Consider the following 17624-nt stretch of genomic DNA (forward strand, 5'->3'; position numbering starts at 1 on the left):
CTGGGATATGTGGTTCTACTTTTTTTCTTAATTAATATATTATCTTCAAAGGAAATTTGAAAATACATTGAAATACTATTTAAACAGCTCCTGATAACATTTGACCCTACTTTTTCAAAGGCAAATTTATGAAATCGAAATGGAGATCAATGAAAGAAACATTTTTTTTTTCTTTTTTGGCTGCATTCGTGGCGTATAGAATCCGGGCCGTGCCACAGCTGTAGCAATGCTGGACCCTTAATCCAGTGCATCTGCACTGAGCTGGGCCAGGTTCTGTTTTAAATATGAAAATAAGTCAGATTTCAAAGATTTTAATAAAAAAAATGATGGTAAAATATCTCTTTCATAACGTTTTATGTGTTGATATATATGTATTGATATCAGTTTGGGGAGTTCTCAAGTGGCTCAGCGGGTTAAGGATTCAGTGTTGCCATTGCTCAGGTCACTGCTATGGTGTGGGTTTGATTCCTGGCCCAGGTATGGAAAAAAAAATCTACAATGAAATGGTAAGTTTGGGGGTTCCTGTTGTGGCTCGGCAGAAATGAATCTGACTAGTATTCATGAGGCTGCAAGTTCCATCCCTGGCCTTGCTCAGTGGGTTAAAGGATCCTGTGTTGCCTCGGGAGCTGAGGATGGGGTTTTTAACAATGAGATTAACTGGAGGGAGGTAGAGCCCCAGCTTCGGAGTGTAGACAGGCTTAAAATCCTGGTCCCAGGAGTTCTCCTGCAGCACAGCGGGTTAAGAATTCAGCCAGAATTCGGCATTGTCACTGCAGTGCCTCGGGTGGCTTGACTTAGATCCCAGACTCAGAATTTTTTGGTTGATTTTGTTTCTGGCTGCACCTGCAGCCTATGGAAGTTCCCAGGTAGGGATGGAATCCAGCCCACAGCCTCAAACTACACCACAGCTACAGCAACGCCAGGCAGGTGGTTGAACATTTGCCCCCACAGTGAACCAAGCTGCTGCAGCCAAATCCTTAACCCACAGTACCACAGCAGGACCTCCCAAGTCAGGAGGCTCTAACTTTTTTTTTTCTTGGTCACGCCTGGGATCAGACCCACGCCACAGCAGTGACAACACCAGATCCTTAACTGCTATGCCACCAGGGTATTCCTGTGACTTTGAGCAAGCTGCCAACCTCTTCATAAAAAGATTCTCATCTAGGAGTTCCCATCATGATGCAGTGACTTGGAACCATGAAGTTGCAGATTCGATCCCTGGCCTTGCTCAGTGGGTTAAGGATCCGGCATTGCTGTGAGCTGTGGTGTAGGTCACAGACATGGCTCGGATCCTGAGTTGCTATGGCTGTGGCTTTGGCTGGCGGCTATAGCTCCGATTCAGCCCCTAGCCTGTGAACCTCTGTATGCTGCAGGAGTGGCCCAAGAAATGGTAAAAAGACAAAAAAAAAAAAAAAAGAAAAAAAAAAAGAAAAGAAAAGAAAGGAAGAAAAGATTATCATTTAGAGTTGTCCTTTTCAGTGCAAATATGAATCAGTATCGTAAAAATGGGTCCCGTCTCAGTTTTGGTCTTAATGTGAGATAATACAAATTCCTTACACCTCTGCATTAATTTAAGGCTCCAGTAACCTCAAGGGACATGGGACCAAGAGGTCTCCAGCACTAGTCACTAGGGCCACCCCACCTGAGCCCCGAAACAGCAGTACCTACCCGCCCCCCATTGTCAAGTGTAGCCTTGAATGATTAGCTTTAAATGTTGCCAAGTCTTGGGGTTCCTGTCGTGGCTCAGCAGAAATGAATCCATGAGGATGTAGATTCGATCCCTGCCCTTGCTCAGAGGGTTAAAGATCAGGTGTTGCTGTGAGCTGTAGGTTGCAGATGCGGCTCAGATCCATTGCAGTCTGTGGTGAGGCTACAGCTCTGATTTGACCCGTAGCCTGGGAACCTCCATATGTCTCAGAGGTGGCCCTAAAATGTGTTTTTAAAAAAAATGCTGCCAAATCTTCAGGAGTACAACCTCTCTCAGAAAACAGTGGAGCCTGGGAGCCTGGGGAGTTCCCTTGTGGCTCAGCATCAACGCATCTACATGAACCTGACGAGTAGCCATGAAGACTTGGGGTTCGATCCTTGGCCCCACTCAGTGATTTTAAGTATCCAGCATTGCTGTGAGCTGTGGTATAGGTTGAAGATGTGGCTCAGATCCTGCATGGCTCTTGCTGTGTCTGGCAGCTGCCGTTCCAATTTGACCCCGAGCCTGGGAACTTGCATATGCCATGGGTGTGATCCTAAAAAGCAAAAGAGGAAGGAAGGAAGGAAGGGGAGTTCCCGTCGTGGTGCAGCAGAATCTGACTGGGAACCATGAAGTTGTGGGTTCGATCTCTGGCCTCGCTCAGTGGGTTAAGGATCTGTTGTTGCGGTGAGCTGTGGTGCAGGTCACAGACGCAGCTCAGATCTGGCATTGCTGTGGCAGTGGTGTAGACTGGCAGCTGTAGCTCAGATTAGACCCCTAGCCTGGGAACCGCCATGTGCCACAAATGTGGCCCTAAAAAGACAAAAAAAAAAAAAAAGAGGGGGAAGGAAGAAAGAAAATTAGGGGAGCCTGGAACCCACCCCTAACTGGTTGATATAAAAAGTACAGTTAATGAAAGAAGAATAGCTGGCACTGAGTGGACCAGGCAAAAACAATGGCTATTTGTATTAATTCAGCAGCAGAGTATTCATTTAGGAATTTCTCGGATGTAGGTTTTGAAATATTGACCTGCCCGCCTGGGTGAGGGCCACCTGGTGTGACTTCTTTTTTTTCATTGGAATATGGTGTGACTCTTAAGATCTCCTGTGGAATGATGTTGAAGCTGCCTGAATGGAAATATTTGTTTCTTTGTTTTCAGATTTATTTTATTGACGTAGAGTTGACTTATCATGTTGTGTTCATTTCCGCCATACAGCAAAGCGGCCGGTTATACATATACGTATTCTTTTTCGCGGTCTTTTTCCATTATGGCTTATCACGGATATTGAATAGGCCCTGTGCTCTGCAGTAGGACCTTGTTAGTATCCATCGTATATATAACAATTTGCGTCTGCTAATTCCAATCTCCCTCTCCTCTGGCAACCAGTCTGTTCTCTGTGTCTGGGTGTCTGTGTTTTGTTTTTTTGAAAAAACAGCTTTAGTGAGATAATTCACATACTACACAACTCTCCTAAGTGTGTATAATTCATTCAGGGATTTGTCATGTATTCAGAGAGTTGTACAACCATCACCACAGCTAATTCCGAACATTTTCATTTCTCCCCCCAAATCCCATACCCATGAACCGTCCCCGCAGCCACTAGCCACCACTCATCTCCTTTCTGTCTCTGTGGATTTACCTATTCCAGACATATCTTATAAATGGAATCATACAATATGTGGCCTTTTGTGTCTGGCTTCTTCAACTGAGCGTATGATTTTCAAGGTTCATGCAGGCGTGTCAGTGTGTAATTCCTTTTCAGAGCTGAATGATGTTCCGTGTTGGATATGCTACTTTTAGTAATCCATTCAGTTGATGGATGGTTCTGAGTTGTTTCCAGAGGCGAACCCTTGATGCTTTTCTGGACCAGTTGCTGGGCCAATTGACCTCCTGCGTCTTGGCTTTCTCCTCCGTCAAAAGGGTAATAGTTCCCCAATCTAGGCAGGGCCAGGGCTAGCCTCCCCAGACCCTTTGTTCAAATTAGAAGTGCCCCTCTTGAATGTCTCCCAGAGACTTTTTAAAAAATTTGGTGTGCATTAAATTTCACTCCTTGTAAGTGGCTGTGCGTTTTACAAGGGCAGGGAGTCATGTATCCCCTCCCCCACTATCAATAGGAGAACCTTAAAAAAAAATTCCCCTGTGTGTCCCCCCAGTCCTCCTCCTCCCTGACCCCTCTGACGCTGGTCTGCTGGCCCCCAGTTTGTACGATGTACCCACTGCATAACTGTGTGCGTGGCCTTACCCATGGGGTGGTTTTGACATCCAACAGAATTCATGGGAAGCACTGGGGACCAGGCCTGGCACATGTGAGTGCCCATTGCATCCGAGCTGTTGTAACTTAGCAGTGGGCCTTGTCCACTGTGGAGTGGGGGTGGGGGTGAGTCCGCATCGCCTGGGGGCTCTTAAAAATGCCCAGTCCTCGGAGTTCCCGCTGTGGTTCAGCAGTAACGAACCCGACTAGTAGTATACCTGAGGACTCAGGTTCGATCCCTGGCTTCACTCAGTTAAGGATCCCGCATTGCTGTGAGCTATGGTGTAAATCACAGATGCGGCTCAGATCTCACATTGCTGTGGTTGTGGTGTAGGCCGGCAGCTGCAGCTCCCATTCAACCCCTAGCCTAGGAACTTCCATATCCCTTGGGTATGGCCCTTAAAAAAAAAAAAAAAACCCAGTCCTAGAGTTCCCACTGTGCCGTAACAGATCAGCAGTGCCAGGACACAGGTTCATTCCCCAGCCCTGCACAGCAGGTTAAAGGATCCAGGGTTGCCACAGTTGTGGTGTAGGTCAAAACTGCAGCTCGGATCTGATCCCTGGCTTGGGAACTCCATATGCTGCAGGCGACCAAAAAAGAAAAATGAACTGCCCAGCCCCAGCCCCAGCCCCCGCCCCTGCCCTAAACCTCCTTGAAAAAGTCTTCCTGGGGCAGGACGTTTAACAAGCCTTGCCTGGGATGGTGGTGCTGCAGATCCTGGGATAGTGTGGATCAGAAAGTGCTACAGAAGTTCTGGTGCCCCTGGGGGAAAGGGGAACAAATGCAGGAGTTCCCATCGTGGCGCAGTGGTTAACGAATCCGACTAGGAACCATGAGGTTGCAGGTTCAATCCCTGGCCTCGCTCAGTGGGTTAAGGATCCGGCATTGCTGTGAGCTGTGGTGTAGGTTGCAGATGTGGCTCGGATCCCACGTTGCTGTGGCCCTGGCGTAGGCCAGTGGCTACAGCCTGGGAACCTCCATATGCCATGGGAGTGGCCCAAGAAATGGCAAAAAGACAAAAAAAAAAAGGGAGCAAATGCAGTGTCCATGCCACTGGCTCTGGCCAGACCTGGGGAGCCCATTGTGGCGGTCTCAGATGAGGGGCCACCTCGTCTCCCCACCCGGAGCCTGGGGTCTCAGCCCTCATCTCAGAGTTTCCCTATAGCTCTTCTCTAATGCTATAGTTTTGTTTTTGTTTTTTGTCTCTAATGCTATTGTTTTGATGTGTGCTTCCTATAAGTATTATTATTACAGTATAACATGCACATGATTCCAAAAAAATTTCACAGTACAGCAGGAAGCCCAAACTTTCCATTAGAGGCCAGAGTGTAAATATTTTTGGCTTGGTAGGCGATATGGTCTCTGGCCTCTAGTGCAGCTACTGGTGCTGCCTTTGTGGAGTGAAGGCAGCCACAGACAATATATAAATGAATGAATGCTGTATTCTATTAAAATGTCCTCATTTTTTGGCAGAAATTCCCCAGCCAGGAATGGAACTGATGCCACAAGAATGACAACACTGGATTCTTAATCCACTGAGCCACCAGGGAACTCCCAAACTTTTTTAAAAAAATGAGCACTTGCACACTTGTCCTGTGGGCCATAGTTTACTAACTCCCATGGAAGAGAAAAGTAAAGTAAAAAGTAGACATGGAATCCCCTCAATTCCTCGGAAGACACCACCGTTAACAGTGGTTAAAAGCACCACTGTGGCTAAAAGCACAAAAGTAGGGTTGTTGTATAAAGGGGAAGTAAAACACCATAATTTAGGATGAAACAGAAAAAGCCCAACCCACTTCCCACCCTCACTGCCTTGAATGCAATAGAGGTCAAAATATATTTGTGGTTGAATTGGTAATAGCGGCAAATCAGATAGTGTTGAGAAGTAACCATAGAAATGAGCTAAGATAAATGGCTGTTGTGTTTATGGTAATGACCAACTGAGTAGGTATTCCGAAAAAGATTGTTGCATTATTTTTTTTTAGCTTTTTTTTTTAAGAGCTGCACCCGTGGCACTTGGAGGTTGCCAGGCTAGAGGTCGAATCGGAGCTACAGCTGCCAGCCTACATCACAGCCACAGCAACGCAAGATCCGAGCTGTGTCTGTGGCCTACACCACACCTCACGACTACGCCGGATCCTTAACCCACTGAGCGAGGCCAGGGATTGAACCTGCATCCTCATGGTTCCTAGTCGGGTCTGTTTCTGCTGCACCAGGATGAGAACTCCATGTTGCATTATTTAACTGAAAAAAAAAAAAAAAAAACCCCAGGAGTTCCCTGGTGGTTCAGCGTGTAAGGATCTGGTCTTGTCACTGCTGTGGCACAGGTCTGATCCCTGGTCTGGGAACCTCTCCATGCCATGGGTGAGACCAAAAAAACAAATTTAAAAAACTGGCCCAGTTAATGAATGCAACATTTGAAGGCGGGCTATAGCAGTGATGTAGAGTCGTTGTTTGCAGGTTGTAGTCTTTGTCTTCTTTTGAATTTCTAGTTTAACATGTGTCTAAAGCAGTTCCCTGATGGTACAGCTGGTTAAGGATCTGGCTTTGTCACCGCTGTGGCTCGGGTTCCATCCCTGGCTCCCGGAACTTCCACATGTCCTGGGTGCACATCACCACCCGGAGCCAAAAAAAAGGTGTAACACGAATTTAATTCTGTGTTAGTTGTACTTTACCACTGCCCTCTTGCATTTGTTTTCTTGTAAAGTTACTTCAAATCAATAACAGAATCAGGGTGTTCCCGTCGTGGCGCAGTGGTTAATGAATCCGACTAGGAACCAAGAGGTTGTGGGTTCATGGCCTCGCTCAGTGGGTTAAGGATCCGGCATTGCCGTGAGCTGTAGTGTAGGTTGCAGACACGGCTCGGATCCTGTGTTGCTGTGGCTCTGGCATAGGATGGTGGCTACAGCTCCGATTTGACCCCTAGCCTGGGAACCTCCACTTGCCGTGGGAGTGGCCCTAGAAAAGACAAAAAGACAGAAAAAAAAAGAAAAAAAACACCTAGTACAAAAGTGGTTAAATAAGGACTCAAGCTAACAAGGTCACTCTATTTTAAGGCCTTAATTTTTCTTATTGTGAGAAAAAAAATCTCAATAATACCAGATCCTAAAACACATTGTTCTTTGCCACTTAAAGATACTGTTGTTGTTTTTAAAATAAATTCAAAAGGTTCTCTGAAAATGTAGATATTTGAACTATAGACAAGAATTTCCGGAGTTCCCGTCGTGGTGCAGTGGTTAACGAATCCGACTAGGACCCATGAGGTTGCGGGTTCGGTCCCTGCCCTTGCTCAGTGGGTTAACGATCCGGCGTTGCCATGAGCTGTGGTGTAGGTCGCAGACGCGGCTCGGATCCAGCGTTGCTGTGGCTCTGGCGTAGGCCAGTGGCTACAGCTCCGATTCAACCCCTAGCCTGGGAACCTCCATATGCCGCTGGAGCGGCCCAAGAAATGGCAAAAAGACAAAAAAAAAAAAAAAAAAAAAGAATTTCCTTTCCGCTTTACTTTGGCAGACAGGCTGGGGAGAAGAAGAGATTATTTGTGAACAAAAATTACTTTCAAGGAGTTCCCGTTGTTGTGCAGTGGAAATGAACCCGATTAGGAACCTTGAGGTTGCAGGTTCGACCCCTGGCCTCGCTCAGTGGGTTAAGGATCCAGCATTGCTGTGAGCTCTGGGGTAGGTCGCAGATGTGGCTTGGATCCTGCGTTGCTGTGGCTGTTGCTGTGCAACAGCTCTGATTAGACCCCTAGCCTAGGAACATCCATATGCAGTGGGTGCCTCCCTAGAAAGAAAAAAAAAAATTGCTTTCAAGGAGTTCCCTGGTGGTACAGGGGGTTAAGTGTCACTGCAGTATGTTCAATCCCTGCCACAGGTGCAGCCGATAAATAATTACTTTCCAGAGTTCCCATTGTGGCTCAGAGCTAACAAACCTGACTAGTATCCATGAGGATGCAGGTTCAATCCCTGGCTCTGCTCAGTGGGGCTCAGTAGGTTAAGGATCTATCATTGCCATAAGCTGTGGTGTAGGTCGCAGACGCTGCTCAGGCCAGCAGCTGCAGCTCTAATTTGATCCCTAGCCTGGGAACCTCCATATGCTGTGAGTGGGGCCCTAAAAAAAAGTACTTTCCAAAGAAATATGATGGTTATTAATATAGGATATTATCTCTCTATATTAAATCTTTGGAAGTTCTGGATTATTAAAAAGAAAGAAACAGAATACTTACCAGGGTGCCTGGCACATAGTAAGTGTTTAATAAACATCACTTTTGTGTGTAATTTTTTTTTAACACAAGACACCTCAGTGTTCTCAAGCTTGTTTGTTGCCCTCAGAACATGAGACTTTCCCTATCTACTTTGATATCGAATGCCATTATTTTAATTAATTTAAATTCCATGAGTTTCCATCTGGCACGTAAAATCCAGTGGCTGCTTGCAAAGTCACTGCACTCTCAACAGAGGTGCGAGAAATCTGCCTGTTACCAGTATGTGTATTTGTTCATTCAATCAAAATATTTCCTGAGCAAGAGCTATGGAAGGAAGGACCTACTTCCTGCCAGGCTGTTGAACCCAGTAGCTTAGCCATGCCCTGTGTGTAAGCCTCCTAAGAGATGGCAGGGATTCTGAGAAGGGGCATTTCCAGCTGGAAGGACGAGCCACACACCGGCCAGGGGACCCAGATCACTACCTTAAAGCAAGGCTTCTTATTTTCTGCCTGCATCCACCTCAAGGGAGGGGGCCACGAGAGGCTTTCCACTGATATTTGTTGAATGAATAATGAATGAATGACTACATGCAAAGTTCAATGAATTTTGCTTTAACTCAGGTATTCTCCACCCTCATTTCCTTTCTTTCTTGTTTGGGGCCTTGCCCACAGCATGCAGAAGTTCCCAGGCCAGGGATTGAACCTGTGCCGCAGTAGTGACCCAAGCCACTGCAGTGACAGGGCCAGACCTTTAACCTGCTGCACCTTGGGAGAACTCCTCTCCAACCTCATTTTCTCTTTTTCTTTTTTAAGGCTACACCCACCGAATAAGGACGTTCCTGGGCCAGGGCTTGAATCCCAGCCATAGCTGCGACCTACACGCAGCTGAGGCAATGCCGGCTCCTTCAACCCACGGTACCAGGTTGGCGATCAAACCTGCATCCTCACAGAGACATTTGGCTCTTAATCCACCGAACCACTGTGGGAACTCCAATCTGATTCTTAACCCAATGCACCACAGCAGGAACTCCTCCACCTTCATTTTCAAATGTCTTTGAAAGTAATTTTCCAGGTTGGCAGTTTATTTTTAGGCTTATTAGGAGAAAAGTAAATTGAGGCATTGGATGGGAGCCAGTGCCAGTTCTGGAGGCACTTTCGTTTGTGACAGCAGGATGCTACAAGCATCCAGGGGGTAGACCAGGGAAGCTGAGGAATGTCCTGCAGTGCACAGGACAGGGATTAGTGAGCCCTAAATGGCAGTAGTGCTGAACCCATCCAAAGTCAGGAGCTCCCTGTCCTTGGGAGACAGCTCATGGGCTTGATTTCTGCAAAGAGCAGAGAGCTAGGCGTGAATCCCATTTCCACCATCTCCTATCTGTGCCTCAGTTCCCTCTTGTATAAAGTGAGACTTAGGAGTTCCCGTCGTGGCGCAGTGGTTAACAAATCCGACTAGGACCCATGAGGTTGCAGGTTCAGTCCCTGCCCTTGCTCAGTGGGTTAACGATCCGGCGTTGCCATGAGCTGTGGTGTAGGTTGCAGACGCGGCTCGGATCCCGTGTTGCTGTGGCTCTGGTGTAGGCTGGTGGCTACAGCTCTGACTCGACCCCTAGCCTGGGAACCTCCATATGCCGTGGAAGTGGCCCAAGAAATAGCAAAAAATAAATAAATAAATAAATAAATAAATAAATAAATAAATAAAGTGAGACTTAGACTGCCTTGCACCAGAATGTACAGTGGGGCATGATGGTTAGTGGCATATGGTATGGAATGAGAAGATACCTTAGTTCAAATCATCATTTACTTACATATTTTTGGCTGCCCCGAGGCATATGGAGTTCCCAGGCCAGGGATCAGATCTGAGCCATAGTTTGGACCTAAGCCGCAGCTATAGCAATGCCTTAACCCACTGTGCGAGACCAGGGATGGAACCGGCCTCCCAGGGTTCCTCAGACGCTGCTGATCTCGTTGTGCCACAGCGGGAACTTCTCTTTATTTTTTTATTATGGTAAATTACACAGTATAAAGTTGACCAGTAATGACATTTCATCTGTTCATCATGATGTTCAGTCATCACCACTATTTCTAGAACATTTTCATTACCCCACCCCCCAAAACCCCATATCCATTAAGTAGCCACTCCCTCTACTCACCCCATACCCAGTCCTTGGCAACCACTAATCTCTTTTCTAACTCTAGATTTGTCCATTCCAGGTATTTCATACAAGTGGAATCATACATGTGGTCTTTTGTGGCTCACTTCTCTCACTCAGCATGTGTTCAAGGTGTATTTGTGGCATATCCGGTATTAATACTTCCTCCTTTTTAATGACTGAGTTATATTCCACTGTAGATATTTGGCCTTTTGTTAAACATCTGTCTGTGGACATTTGGGTTGTTTCGTTTTTTCGCTATAAACATCTATGCACAAGTTGTTGTTTTTTTTTTTATAAAAATATGGAACGCTTCACGAATTTGCGTGTCATCCTTGCGCAGGGGCCATGCTAATCTTCTCTGTATCGTTCCAATTTTAGTATGTGTGCTGCCGAAGCGAGCACTATGCACAAGTTTTTGTTTGAGACCTTGTTTTCAATCCTGTTGGGTCCATCCACGTGAGGGACAAAGCTGGGCCACTCCCATGGCAAGTCTGTGTTTAACCTACATTAAGAAACCCTTGGAGGAGTTCTCATTGTGGCTCAGTGGGTTACAAACCCAGCTAGTATCCATGAGGATGCAGGTTCAATCCCTCACCTCACTCAGTGGGTTTAGGATCTGGTGTTGCCACAAGCTGTGGGGTAGGTCGCAGATCCTGTGTTGCTGTGGCTGTGGCATAGGCTGGCAGCTGCAGGTATGATTCCACCCCTAGCCTGGGAACCCATATGCCCTGGGTACAGCCCTAAAATTAAAAAAAGAAACCCTTGGAGTTCCCACTGCGGTGCAGTGGCTTAAGGATCCAGTGTTGCTGCAGTGGTGGTGGAGGTTGCAACTGCAACTTAGATTCAATCTCTGGCCTAGGAGCTTCCATATGCCACCAGTATGGCCAAAAAAGAAAGAGACCCTCCCCTTGCTTTTTCTGACCTCTGAGACTAAGCACCTTCCTTCTTTGTGCCTTAGTTTTCTCTCCTGCAGAGAGGGGCTCATGACAGTTTTATTTCAAAGAGTGGTTGAAGGGATTAAATGAATGAGTAAGCCTTGGACCGGTGCCTGGCCCAGAGAAGCACTTGATAAACATGAGCAATTACTATTGTTCTTACCTGGTTGTGGGGATTAATAAGATACTCAAGCATAAAGCACATTACTTGGCTCTTTGAGGAGTTACTTCTTTGTGCTAAGGAAATTCTGTCAAGAATGTAAACTCAAGTGGCAAACTTCTAGGCGAATATTGGCTAAATCAAAATAGAGTTGTTTGCCTTTTAAAGGATGGTTCCTGGAGTTCCCGTCGTGGCATAGTGGAAACAATCTGACTAGGTATCATGAGGTTGCGGGTTCGATCCCTGGCCTGGTTAAGGATTCAGTGTTGCCGTGAGCTGTGGTGTTGGTCGCAGATGCAGCTTGAATCTGGTGTTGCTGTGGCTCTGGCGTAGGCCAGGGGCTACAGCTCCGATTGGACCCCTAGCCTGGGAACCTCCATATGCCATGGGATGCGCCCCCCCCCAAAAAAGACAAAAGACAAAATATATATATATATATTTATATCCCATTATTCCATATTCTTACCCTTTTAAGGGGGTCTGACCAAGAGGGGTAGTAATGGTTTGACTAATTTTCCTAAAAAACAAACAAAAACAGCAAAAGAAGGTGCCCATGTACCCTGCTTCTCATCACTGCATCTTTGTTTTTAGACTTTGAGGCAAGCCAGTCACTACTAAAGCATCTTTTTTTCTTTAACTCAATGAATTTTATTTTATTAATTAAAATTTTTTTTTTTTTTTTTTTTGTCTTTTTGCCATTTCTTGGGCCGCTCCCGCAGCATATGGAGGTTCCCAGGCTAGGGGTCGAGTCAGAGCTGTAGCCACCAGCCTACACCAGAGCCACAGCAATGCGGGATCCGAGCTACTTCTGCAACCTACACCATAGCTCATGGCAACACCAAATCCTTAACCCACTGAGCAAGGCCAGGGATTGAACCTGCAACCTCATGGTTCCTAGTCGGATTCCTTAACCACTGCACCACGATGGGAACTCCTCAATGAATTTTATTATATTTATAGTTGTACAACCACCATCACAATTTTACAACATTTCCATCCCCAACCCCCAGTCTACCCCTCTCTACCCCAACCTGTCCCCTTTGGTAGCCATAAGTTTTTCAAGTCTATGAGTTAGTTTCTGTTCTGCAAATAAGTTCATTGTATCCCCAAAGCATCTTTTGTGAGCTTATTTTTTTTTTTCCAAAAAAGAGGTAAATAAGGAGTTCCCATGGTGGTTCAGTGGAAACGAATCTGACTAGGATCCATGAGGACCCAGGTTTTTTTTGTTTAGTTTTTTTTTTTTTTTTTTTTTTTTTTTTTGTCTTTTTTGCCATTTCTTGGGCCACTCGTGTGGCATATGGAGGTTCCCAGGCTAGGGGTCGAATCAGAGCTGTAGCCACCAGCCTATGCCAGAGCCACAGCAACGCGGGATCCGAGCCGCATCTGTGACCCACACCACAGCTCATGGCAACGCCAGATCCTTAACCCACTGAGCGAGGCCAGGGATCGAACCCAAACCCTCATGGCTCCGAGTCAGATTCATTAACCACTGAGCCACAACTGGAACTCCACATAAAGACCCAGGTTTGATCCCTGGCCTCGCTCAGTGGGTTAAGGATCCAGCATTTCAGCAAGCTACAGTGTAGGTCGCAGACGTGGCTCAGATCCTGCATTGCTGTGGCTGTGGTGTAGGCAGGCAGCTGCAGCTCTGATTTGACCCCAAGCCTGGGAACCTCCGTAAGCCTCTGGTGCAGCCCTTAAAAAAAAAAAAAAAAAAAAAAGTAAAAATAAGTATATTAAAAAGGTGGAGTTCCCATCATGGCTCAGTGGAAAGGAACCTGACTAGCATCCATTGAGGATGCAGGTTCGATCCCTGGTTTTGCTTAGTGGGTTAAGGCTCCTGCGTAGCTGTGAGCTGTGGTGTAGGTCACAGACGAGGCTCGGATCCCATGTTGCTGTGGTTGTGACGTAAGCCAGCAGCTACAGGTCTTCTTTGACCCCTAGCTTGGGAACCTCCATATGCCTCGGGTGCAGCCCTAAAAAGACTAAATAAATAAAAAATAAAAAAGTAAAGAGACCCCAGTATCTACAGCTCACCTGGCCAACTCATTCCTGAAAAGAGCTGGCTTTAAGGGTATTACTGTTTTGCTGACTCATGCCCCAGAAGAATGTTAGCCACGTGACTTCATTAGCCACCTCCCCCCCAGGTCATTTTTGGCATTCGTTTAACCTCAGGCAGTCTGTCCCTGGCACATAGTTGGTACTCAGCCTACAGACAGTTTTGAATGAGAGGATGGTGGGTCATGAAGGGTTGCGGGGCTGAGGTCTTGTCTTGCTCACCCTTGCCTCTTACAAGAACCCTCTCAGGAGCTTCGGGTGGAGTGGTCTCAGTTTTTTCTTTTGGTTTCCGTACCAGCCCCTTTAGGTAGAAACCACCCTCCCCATTTCCCTAAGAACCTTGAATTCAGGAGTTCCCTTGTGGAACAGCCAGTTAAGGATCTGGCATTGTCACTGCAGCAGCTTCTGCCTCTGCTGTGGCATGGATTTGATCCCTGGCCCAGGAATTTCCCCATGCCATGGGTGTGACCAAAAAAAAAAAAACCCAAAAAACCAAAAATGCTTGAATTCAGAGAGGTGAAATGAATTTCTCAAGTTCAAGTTTGCAGGAGCCCCTGTGGAACCTAGACCAGCTGGGTCTGCATCCTAAAGTCCCTTGACCTCTTAAACTGCTTGCAGCTGCACGACCTTAGCCAAATGCCTTATCTCTAAGCCCACATCCTCACTAACCTTGTGGTTGGAGGCTTACGTCATCTTTCCAGGTACGGAGTATAACTTAGTTACCCTGAAGGAAAAGAAAAAGTGCCTGTTATTCCCATGTCTTCTCTGACACTTCTCTCCAATTATTTTAGACCCTGACCATTGGAGCTTCCAGATATTTAAATACTTTGGTTCTCAAGAAGAAAAGCCAACCAGCTGTTTATGCCGAGTCATGGCATGGGCCCTGGAAGCAGCAAAATATGTTTTGCTCAGAGAGTAATGATAGGGCGGCCCCTCCCTGCACTTGGCTCTGCCTAATGACAAGGCAGCTGGTCCAGTGGTTCCTGTCTCCCCAGTTTTCTGACTCTTCCTCCGGTCCCTGGTTCCTGAACCAGGGTAGGGGTTGTGAAATTTTTAAAAACTGGCAGTGAACAGAAATGGTGTCCTCAATCCTCTTGCCCTTTGGAGCTCTCCAAACAGATCCTTTGAGGCATCTTGGCATTAAAGCTCCCAGCAAGCAGGCATTACTGAGTCGATGCGGTTCTTCGGCAGAGTTCCTCTACCAGTATGCTTTCTGCGTGCAAATGGGCTTTATAGCTAACTCAGACGTCATTCCACCAGGGGAAAGAAAAGAACAGACTAGCACAGCCCTCTGGAATCACTGAGTCTGGGTAGGTCTCAAAGGGCACTGGTCTTGCTTTTCTAGTAGCCATGGTAGCCTAGGAATACACTCTCCCTCAAGCTGCCATCCACTCCTCCGTGAAAGATGAGCAAGGCAAGAAAAGAGCCAAGAAGGTGGCATCACTGAATCCCTACGAAAATCCACCTGAGAAGCCTTGAAAGCAAGTCGGCACTGTCTTTCCCACCTTGGTATCCCAGACAGACAGCCCCCAGCTCCTTGAAAGCAGATAGTAAGCATCAGTTGAGATGACTGAGCATCAGCTATGTGCCAGGGCTGAGGACAGAGCTGTGAAACAGTTTCTCCCATCGAGATGCTCCTAGGAGGAGGCAGATTAATTATGCATGTTCATCTTTTACTGCTGTGCAGTAAGTTACCACAAACTTAGCGGTGGAGAACAGCACCCACATAAGATCTCGGAGTTTCGTAGATCAGAAGGGCGGGCCAGTTGGTGGGAGAGAGAGAGCAGTGGGGTCTCTTTTTTTTTTTTTGTCTTTTGTCTTTTGTTGTTGTTGTTGTTATTGTTGCTATTTCTTGGGCCGCTCCCGCGGCATATAGAGGTTCCCAGGCTAGGGGTTGAATCGGAGCTGTAGCCACCGGCCTACGCCAGAGCCACAGCAACGCGGGATCCGAGCCACGTCTGCAACCTACACCACAGCTCACGGCAACGCCGGATCGTTAACCCACTGAGCAAGGGCAGGGACCGAACCCGCAACCTCATGGGTCCTAGTCAGATTCGTTAACCACTGCGCCACGACGGGAACTCCGGGGTCTCTTCTTGGCTTCCACAAGGCCAAAGCCAAGGGCTCTCTGACAGCTTTTGGGGAAAGATCACTTCATTCAGGTTGTTGGAGGTATTTGGTTCCAAGGTCCCTGTTTTCAGGCCAGTGGCTGGTCCCTTAGTTGGCAGAGGCTACTCCATGCAGGTCCTTCCATGAGACCGCTTCCATCTTACTACCGGAGAACCTCCTCTCATCTCACGTCTCTGCCTTCCTCTTCTGGTACCAGAGCAAACTCTGCTATTAAAGGGCCAATATGATTAGGTTGGACCAAACTGGATGGGCTCTCTAAATGCAACTGATTAGCAACCTTAATCTCATCAGTGTAATAGAACACAGTCATAGGAGTATCATCAAGGTTAAAGGTCACAGGGACCCTTGTAGAAACCTGCATACCACACTGTGAAAACAGATAATTGCAGTTAATCCCAATGCTGGTAAGTACCAGACAAATGTAAAACAGGAAGTTCCCTTAGTGGCTCAGTGGTTAATGAATCCGACTAGGAACCATGAGGTTGCGGCTTTGATCCCTGGCCGTGCTCGGTGGGTTAAGGATCCAGCGTTGCCGTGAGCTGTGGTGTAGGTTGCAGACGCAGCCCGGATCCCGTATTGCTGTGGCTGTGGTGTAGGCAAGCAGCTACAACTCCGATTCAACCCCTAGCCTGGGAACCTCCATATGCTGCGGGTATGGCCGTAGAAAAGACAAAAAAAAGAAAAAAAGTAAAGCAGGGTCTGGGATTGGAATGACTGAGTGAGGGTGAGGGCCCAATCTGAGAGAGTCTGCTTTGCTGGTCCCTCTTTGTATCAACCTCTGAATATGGCCCACATCTGCTCTATCACCACCTCCCTAAGTGGCCTCCAGGCTCTAATATCATCTCCATACACCTCTCCCTCCAGCCCAGATTCCTGCTGAACTAACACCTTGCTAGCTCCATATGGATAATGTCTCAAAGGCATCTCATTGTAATATAGCCAAAGCAGCAAACAAACATACAATAAGCCCAATACCATCTCCCAACTCCCCAAAACAAAGCCAAAAAAACCTTACTCTTTTTTTTTTTTTTTTTTTTTTTTTTGGCTGGCTGCACCTGTGGCATGCAGAAATTCTCAGGCCAGGGAGCAAACACATGCCACAGCAGTGACAATGCCAGGTCCTTAACCTGTTGAACCACCAGGGAACTCCAACAAAAACCTTACACTTTTTTTTTTTTTTTGTCTTTTAGGGCCATACCCGCAGCATGTGGAGATTCCCAGGCTAGGGGTCCAATCAGAGATTTGGCCGCTGGCTTATACCACAGCCACAGCAATGCAGGATTGTAGCTGCGTGTGCAAGCTACATCACAGCTCACGGCGGCAATGCCAGATCCTTAACTCACTGAGCAAGGCCAGGGATTGAACTCCTCCAAAACCTTACTCTTAATTTTACTTCCAAACCTTTTGCTCCCTCAGACTTCTCTCCCCATGTTAGTAATTGGCATCACCCATCATTCACCCAGTTGCTCAATCCAGAAATCTAAGAATGCTGTTTGATTCTCCTCTTCTCCCTCCCACCCAACTCCAACCAGTTTGACCTGCCAACATTTCTCCATCTCTACCTGCTCCCCGACGCCCCCCTGCCTCCAGCTCCAGCCCAGTCCGTCTCCATCTCTTGTGTAGACTATGAGCAGCTTCCAGTCTGGTCTTCCTCACTCATTCTCATCTTTTGCAAGATACTCTTTCTAAATTAGATTTATTGTGATCTGACTCTCATACCATATCCTTTACCATTTAAAGTGAGCAATTCAAGGAGTTCCCGTGTGGCACAGTGGTTAACGAACACGACTAGGATCCACGAGGTTGCAGGTTCGATCCCTGGCCTTGCTCAGTGGGCTAAGGATCCGGCACTGCCGTGAGCTGTGGTGTAGGTCCCAGATGCAGCTTGGATCTTGAGTTGCTGTGGCTGTGGCGTAGGCCGGCGGCTACAGTTCCGATTAGCCCCCTAGACTGTGAATCTCCATGTGCTGCAGGAGCAGCCCTAGAAAAGGCAAAAAGACGAAAAATAAATAAAGTGAACAATTAAATAGTTTTTAGTATATCTGCCA

General features: G+C 47.0%; 1 non-coding gene across 1 annotated transcript; it reads right to left on the reverse strand.

Annotated features, from left to right (window-relative positions):
- Positions 1-10588: 10588 nt before the first annotated feature.
- Positions 10589-10695, reverse strand: LOC146404553 (U6 spliceosomal RNA). Its single transcript, XR_014842685.1, has one exon. It is a non-coding gene; the product is annotated as a U6 spliceosomal RNA (small nuclear RNA).
- Positions 10696-17624: the final 6929 nt, after the last annotated feature.

Source organism: Sus scrofa, chromosome 3 (genome assembly GCF_054392235.1).
Source record: "Sus scrofa isolate SSC_HxYL_T2T_F1_AM1 chromosome 3, Sscrofa_HxYL_maternal_Yorkshire_Landrace_v2.0, whole genome shotgun sequence".
NCBI classification, from domain to species: domain Eukaryota; kingdom Metazoa; phylum Chordata; class Mammalia; order Artiodactyla; family Suidae; genus Sus; species Sus scrofa.